The sequence below is a fragment of the Puntigrus tetrazona genome, chromosome 13, assembly GCF_018831695.1.
Source record: "Puntigrus tetrazona isolate hp1 chromosome 13, ASM1883169v1, whole genome shotgun sequence".
NCBI lineage: Eukaryota > Metazoa > Chordata > Actinopteri > Cypriniformes > Cyprinidae > Puntigrus > Puntigrus tetrazona.
Window position 1 is genome coordinate 2,998,751 of NC_056711.1, and position 8,108 is coordinate 3,006,858.

Below are 8,108 nucleotides of genomic sequence, written 5' to 3' on the forward strand. Positions count from 1 at the left end.
ATGAGCCTTACACTGCAATCATGAGTTGATTTATCTGCATTTTAATATTAATACTTCTGGCCAAGTGGAGGTTTTAATTGGATTTTGGAGGCTTTTCAGGTTCTTTCAGGCAGAATCTGTGATTTTATTATTATTTCTATTTTAATTTTTTAATTTTTAAATACTGTTGGGTGAATTGGCAGTCGTGAAATCAAACAACTGAAACAATAGCAGAGCTTAAACATGAAAAGTTTTAGTTTGAAAGTAATAATATTTGAACTTACCATGCTTTCAAATATTTGCACATTATGGCATTTTAGGCTTTAAAAACTGTTAAAAATACATGGCACTTTAAGTAATTTGATCTATGAATATAAAATACAATGAAAAGATAGATACAGAAAAGAGAGTTTAATTTAAAAAACATTGGTAAAATAAATTGAATGTTGTCAAGTTCTGCAATGTGGATAATACAGAAATATAATGTTAATGAAAATATGTTATTTTTATATATATATTGTTACTTCTTAGTAATATACACTTGAGTCTTCTTACAGAATGTTGTGGGGTGGGGCAAACATTTAATTAACTGCTCTAAACAGTGCACTGTTGTTGTAATTAAGACTTTTGTCCAATTCATCTCAATGTTTTAGAATTTTTTCTGCATTTTTTTAAATGGAGAAATTGTTGTTTTAATGTTAAATATAATATATTTTATGAACCTTTTTGTGAAAGGCCCACCTTTTTTAACTTTAGCAAGGGAAAGACAAGTCTTTACCATATAATATCTGCAAAGATCTGAAGAAAGAAAGTGACAGTAACAAGAAAGTACTCTGTGTTATATAAAGTACGGAGCAGAAGCAGGGGAAACAGTCGAAGGCTGTATAGTCAAGCAGGCAGTGGGAAGTGTCACGCAGATACAGCTCAGCAGGCGGTAAGCCGTGGTGACAGAAGTAGAGTTACTACAGAAGACGCAGGCACAGCCATGAGAGGAGGGAGACAACTCGCATAGATTCAAAACGAGTCGCAGGTCGGAGCAGAGCATGGGAGAGACTCGACGAGTCACAGCAGAAAGGAGCAGCCAGAGTACTAGGGAAGAGAAGCTGCAGAGCCCTGCTGGGATAAATATGACTACCATGCAAAACAAAGCGGTACAAAGATTTAAGTGACAAGAAGAGTAAAAGCCCTAATGGCGAGGGAAGAACTATTGAGAAAAAGGGAGAGAGCTAATGGAACTCAATGAGCTGATTGCACAGTGCCGTCACTATGGAACAAAATGCTGAGAAAATTGAACCTGAGGATGGAAAAAGGGAGTTACACATTTGATTATGAGCATGCATCATGCAGAACATTTGGATGCCTGACCTAAAACTTTTGAAACAGGGTAAGTCCATCTCTTTGAAGAAACAGTCTGAATTTACTGACCCTAAATCTCAGGTTTGTGGGCTCCAGTTTTGTTTCATATTTTATTTTCTTGCCTATCTCACTGTCTCATATCTTCTCTGAGTATCCAGCAAGGAAGTTGCTGCTCCTTTGTAAAAGTGAAAGTCAAGAGATGCAGATAGGATATCACCAACAGGCTTTTGGCTCACCTGGCTACTCAACATTCTGGTGCTATTGCTGAGAGGACTTATCAACTTCAGGGTCTGACAAGACAACTGTAACTCTGAGTCAAGATCTAGAATTGGTGAGACAAAAGAAGGCAATTAGAAGATCTCTGAGTGATGGTAGCACGCAGTGCCACTCAATCGCTTTGGAACAGAAGGTCAAAGTTGTTCAGGAAATGCCTGAAATGGGAAGGAAATACAAGTTTGACTCTACACACAGAAGACCAGTTTGTAATGACTAAAGGGAACTATGGAGCTCTGTAATAAACCTGATATTCAACCTAAAAGTCAATTTTGAAGAAACGCCTGAGATTCTAACATCTCAGGTTTGTTCCCTTGTAAAATATATGTATATAATAATAAATAGTGGGAAAGAAACAGCCTACATGGTGAAACTGGTTTTCAAAAATGAAGGAGTAATTGCTTTCATTACTTGATTATGAACCTCCCACTCAGCCATGGTGGTCTATCATGTCTGATTTTGACTAAGCTTGATCCATCTATCTACAGTCCTTATACTGATTATAAAAGATGGATAGATTTTAGTTTGACCAACTAAAAACTATAACGCATTAGCTACCACATGAAGCTGGTTTTAGCTGAATTTAAAAGATACATTTTCACTCATGACTGAACGGTTGTGAGTATGGTGGAGTACTGCATCAGTTCTCCATTTCCAACACTGTTCATTATGGCACACGGTTACAAATCTACATGGCGGTGTATCAAACTTTTATAGGGAAACAGTGTTGATGAGAATACAACTCAGATTGGTTACACGTAATGTTAACTGAATCTATGTAATGTGCCAGGATTGATAAGCAGCAATTTATTCTTAAACAGTAATTTTTCAGCCTAAAGTGGAAAAGTAAGCACAAGCAAGAGGTAAGCAAAATGTTTCAAGAAAAGTTACCTGTTACAGTAGTTTGTGGAAAATAATTTGTATTTTTTGCTTGCAGAGTGACAAAACCTCAGTTGATGTGAATATGGTCAGCTAAGTCAGGATGCAGGATTCTTTTACAAAACCACCTTCCCAGAAGACAGCAGCTTAAGTATCAGCTTCCAATAGGTCCTCAAACTACAATCAGCTCAGACCAGTATGTTGGGATTGTTTCAGCCAGATCAAGAATGAGTTCTACATTCACAGGAGGATTAAACACTCTTAACAAGCCAGTTATCTCACAGTCACACTCTCAGGTCTCCAGTTTGGTTGTCTTTGTATTGAGTGCAGAAATCTTCCAGTATGTCTAAAGGTAGCAATTCTCAGGATGACCAACACAGGGTATCATCTCACCTGCCTTATCCCCTCCTAGCAGTATCCTTCAACCAGTCAGATTTCACTACTGACTGCAAGCTGAATCTTACAACTCAAATGGAGCGCTCAGTGCTCTCAACAAGGCTACACCAGCATTGTTACACCTTTGTTTCAAGAGGCTAGGAAAAGGATCTGACTTTACTAAACACCCAGAAACCAACTCAACCACAATTAGATAGAAACATACCCTCTCCATGGATGAGAAAAATATGACGATCCTTTCTAATGAAGATGAAGATAATGGCCAGCCTTCCTTACATAGTGTAAACAATCTGGCCAGCAACGCATTGGAAAACTCAGAAACTCGCTTCTTGAATGATCCTGGTAAAGATGGGACCTTTTGCCTCATGAAAGAGCTGGTCTCAGGATGCAGGTAGTGGCTTTTTCTCAGCTTCTAAGTGGGAATGAAGTATGGTGCAGACTCTACTGCGTAAAGCCGAGAAGAAGAGTTCCATGCGGCATCCAATGGCAGTTGTGAAAGCTGGAAGCAGAATGCCTATAAAGAGAATCTAAATCAGCCCCTCTGAGCAGTGGAATCTGTGATGAACAGGATACTGATATGTGGCGCAACAGGAAACACAAGCCATTGGCACCAATGAACACAGTCTGTATAGGAGCGTAGCCAATCTTTTGAGTGCCAGAAAGTTAATCCAAGTGTTCTAGCACTCTTGCACGAGTGGACAGAGAGATCTCCCCATAGTAGGTTTGATAAAAGCTTTAGTTTGCCAGGAGTCTGAGGAAAGCACTCAAGATAAAAACAGTAAGACAGAGAACTTTGAAAAATTCAGCCCTTTCTGCAAACAATAGGACTTTCATCTAGATAATTGCAGAGGTTAGCAAATTAGCTACAGGACGCAAGAGCGGTTGTATGGTAAGACAAAAAACTAAGTGCCTGGGCCTACCACTCTGAAATGTAAAAAGGAGCCATCAATGAGCCAAACTGACTCAGAGGGGTAGCTGTAGTAGGGCAGATTCCTCTAGACTCTGAAGACTATCGCATCAGTTTCCCAGCTCCAGTCCTCAAATCCTAAGGCTTATATACATGAGTTATAAAGACACCGTAAACATACAAAAGACCAGCACAGAAGCAGAAGATGTAGACCTGACTCAAGTAGCATTAAGAGAATCAGAGTGAATTTGAAACCCTGCAACCAACGAACAAGATCCTTTTACGCAATCCTGAGCCGCTGCAGTTTCTCAAGCTCAGATGTGAACTAAATGACCATTGTAACTACAGTTCAGCCTGCACAAACTCACCAGTATGCCCAAAATTCCACCTGCTTCCACTCTTTCAGCTTCTACAATATTCTAACATTATCAAGGTAGAGCAGATCAAATATGCCTTGGGGATCTGTGGGATCTGTGGCCCTGGTCTGTACTCCTTATGGTACTGTACCTCCATCCTCTTATGCTATGGGTCACCAAGCAATGGCGCCACATATGATGACTTCAGATAGTTCATATACACTGTACAAAATGGCCAATCCATATTGTGTACCTCCTCTACTTCCCCATGCCACATTCATATGGTCCTCCACCTATTCCCAGTCCTCTCCACCTCCACCATGACTCGGCCCTACTCTTTACTCCTAGAAGCTAGTCAGACCCTAACTGAATCTATACAAACAAAGCCTGTAAGATGCCTTAAAACAATAGGAAAACAGCCAAATGTGGTTCCAAAGGTAAAGCGGGCCTGTCACAGCACTTGTTTCCATACAACCTATAGAGGAGCAGTAATGAAAAACAACATCGGAGGAAGCCAAGAACATACAGTTTGGCGTACCATAAAAGATGATGACATTTCAAGGCTACAGAAGAAACGTGGTATGACATCTTTCTTCAAACTTCTGCTGCATGTGGAATCCTTTGTTCAGTGATTCTAACATCCATGTTAATGCTTAAATTTTATACTTATGTTAGCGCTTTGTAATTCTGTGATGGGTGGCAAATACCAGAAGCTGTCTCAAGGACAATGTTACTGTGAGCTTAATGTCTTCAGCTTATGAGTTCATCTGTGTACGTTCTGAACCTGTGATAAATTCATGATTGTTTTGAACTAATAATTTTGTCCATTTGTTCTTGTATATAATTGTGCTCTGGGCAGCTTGAACAGTTTAATCCAGAGAATGAAGCTGAAGAAAGAGTTAAATAAATGGAAGCCCAGCGTCTCACGTGACAAAATCGAATTCAGCCTGGCGTATTATTTTCAGAGTCTTTAGGTTCAGGCTTTATATTATCTACAGGTGCAACTGCCTGTATAGTTTGCTTATTATTTTACCTTGCAAACAGGATTATTACTAAAATTTCCATTTTTGTTTTCATGAAAAGTTTTTCAGTTAGCTCTCAGATCATAATAGGGATGGTACTGGATCTGGATTTAACTTTTAAAGAAACCTAGTGTTTTAATCACAAGATGAGGAAACAAGATTTTAGGATAGAGTTATTTTTCAGTAGCATACCTTGAGAATTACTTAAATTAGTGCATACTTTATGGAAAGACATTGGTAATGAACTTTTAAATAGTGATTTTATGTTGTAAGTGTAATATTTTTATTTTTTTTCTGGAAATATATGTATGTCTGCACTGGATGTATGAAACTTGGGTTGCATTAAATGTTCAGTGGTGCTGTCTACACAATGAAAGTGTCCATTACAGGATTTTCTATTGACAGTTAGAAAATTCAATAAAGAAAGCTGCTTTTAGCTTTAAATTGACTTCTGTGTGAGCTGTGCTTCATGCATCTACTCGAGTTAGCCAGTGAACTTTTTTGCCTGTGAAATTTCATGGAAGTTTAGAAGTAGAAAGCGCTATTCTAAAATATTTACACCACTGGATTTCTGTTGAAAATAAATTTGGGATTTACTCCCAGAGTTAGGTATAGTTGGGGCTTCTGGTTTAGACTGGTCTCCAGTCAACTCAGTGCCAATCACTTTCAGTGTAGACATGCATTCTCTACAAAATAATAGATGCAGATCAGTTGGTAGAGGACAGTTTTATTCTTCATTAGATGAGGTTTGTCAGGAATGGGATCAGATCTCTTGTATTAAGCATCACTATGTTGGTCCTGAAATTATGCTTAGATTAAGGACCATCAAGCACTTTTTTTCATGTGGCCAAGCCTGTCGAGGTTAATGCACACTCTATATTGTAACACATTTACAGGTAAAAGTACTTCAATGAGATAAAGAATGTGTGGATATGTGGCCACTCTCTTTGTGTTTTGGGCTGAGAAGAGGCTACTTCCCTGAGTATGGAGTGCAGCTAGCATGTACCCAGATTCAATACACGCATCTGGTGGAAGCTGGCGGCAGGGCATGGCGTGGCAACAGCTTGTTCCTTTGCTGCTCCAGCTCAAAGACAACTGGCCTAAGCCTGATGTGCTTATATTCCACTTGGGTGGAAATGACATAAGCACAACTGATCCAGAGGACTTTATTGAGACTGTGAAGAAAGACCTGACCTCGCTGAAGAGCATATTCCCTGGATGCCTGCTGGTGTGGTCCCAGCATCCTTTCACGCAGACCTGGAGGGGTACAGAAGACAGCAAAGAGATGGACGTTATCCGATGGCTTTCATTAATGAGGAGCATATGTGGAATTGAGATAACTTTGTGGCTCTGCTTGAGCCACGTAAAACATAAGGCCAAGTTTGGACTCTACAGACCAGATGGGGTTCATCTATCGGGAAGGGTATTGATACTTTTCCAATCTGAACCTGCAGGCTTTTCTGGAGAAATGGGAGAATCGAGACTAACAAGACGGAGCCATCGGTTTGAGACGAGGGAAAGTCATTTATTTTGTTTAGCAGCTTGTAAGCAGTGCCATTTCTTCTTGTATATATCCTTTGTTGCTGTTGTTTTGTTACTTCAAACTTGATTGTTATACAACCCATGTAGAACGCAGTTTCACTTGTTTTCTATACAAAAAAAGCATTTTGCAAGAGTGTTCGATTTTAGTTTTACTTGTTCTGTTTTATACATTCAGTTTACAAATAAAATCAACATTTCGAAATATTCCAATGTAGCCACTTGGATTAAACGCTTGTTTTATGATTTGACATTTCGTGTATGATGCTAAGACCGCTTTTAGTGTGTTTACATCCACAAAGCATCAGCCTCATTCAGTGCTTTTTTCTGTCATTAAATCTGATCCACAAATCAAACCAGGAAATGCCAAGAAGTCTTTGTAGATGCACAATATTGGTTTGTTAGTATTTTAATTATTCTAAAAGCTTTTTGTGTTCAAATTTTACAAATTGTATATTATAGAAGTACACATGAATCCATTTTCCAAACCGTGTTAGGGCTTGTCCTGACTCACTCGTGCACACCTATAATAGGTGTTTATATTCAGAAATATTTAGACTGGTTCGGGTCTGCGTGATTCGCTGTAGACATAAAACAGAGAGAAGTAGAGCCGCCTTACAAGGGTTCTTCCGCAAGACACACATTTTTGTTCATCAGCCGCTGGAGAGCTGTGGTTATGGACTGCAGCTTTGTTACAGTGGTATTTACTTCCACCATAAAGAGGAAAAGTCTATGAAAGATATTTTATTGAAGAAACTGCCCGGAGCCTGCCTCAATCATGGAAATTTCATAAGTTCACATTTTATACTGGCAGAATATAAACAACATGGGTTACTTGATTTTCTTGAATGTGATTGGCTACACTCATCTTGGAAATCATTTCCCTGTTGTTAATCACTGCTTAGAAGTCTACACTGCTTAATCAAAACAAATGGCTGTAGTATTAAGTGAAATCTTGTTATCGTATTGGACTAAAACTTGATTTTTCTCACGCAGTGTCTCTTCCCTGCTTTTGCTACACTTGTGTTCCTGTCTCAAAAAACTGGCTGACAAACAAATATGGTATGACAAGAAATATACGCTATTTTTTACCAAATATTGGATACAATTCTTTTTGTCAGCTTTTCTGAGATAAACCACTGAAAACATCATGTGCTAACAGGAAACAAGTTGACAAAAAGAGTAAATCATTTTTGTCTGGGAACATCAAAATAGGCGTGAAGGATTTTCAGCACGCTACAAACAGGGAAATGAGTAAACTAATAAAACAATCGTAAGAATTTCCATCTCCCATTTAGAGGAAAAGTTTGCAGTCAGCTTTTTTTTTTCTTTTGATGTTCTGACAGTAAAATCTCACGTTGTAGTAATTGATTTTTTAGAGTCTATGTTTTCCTAACAACT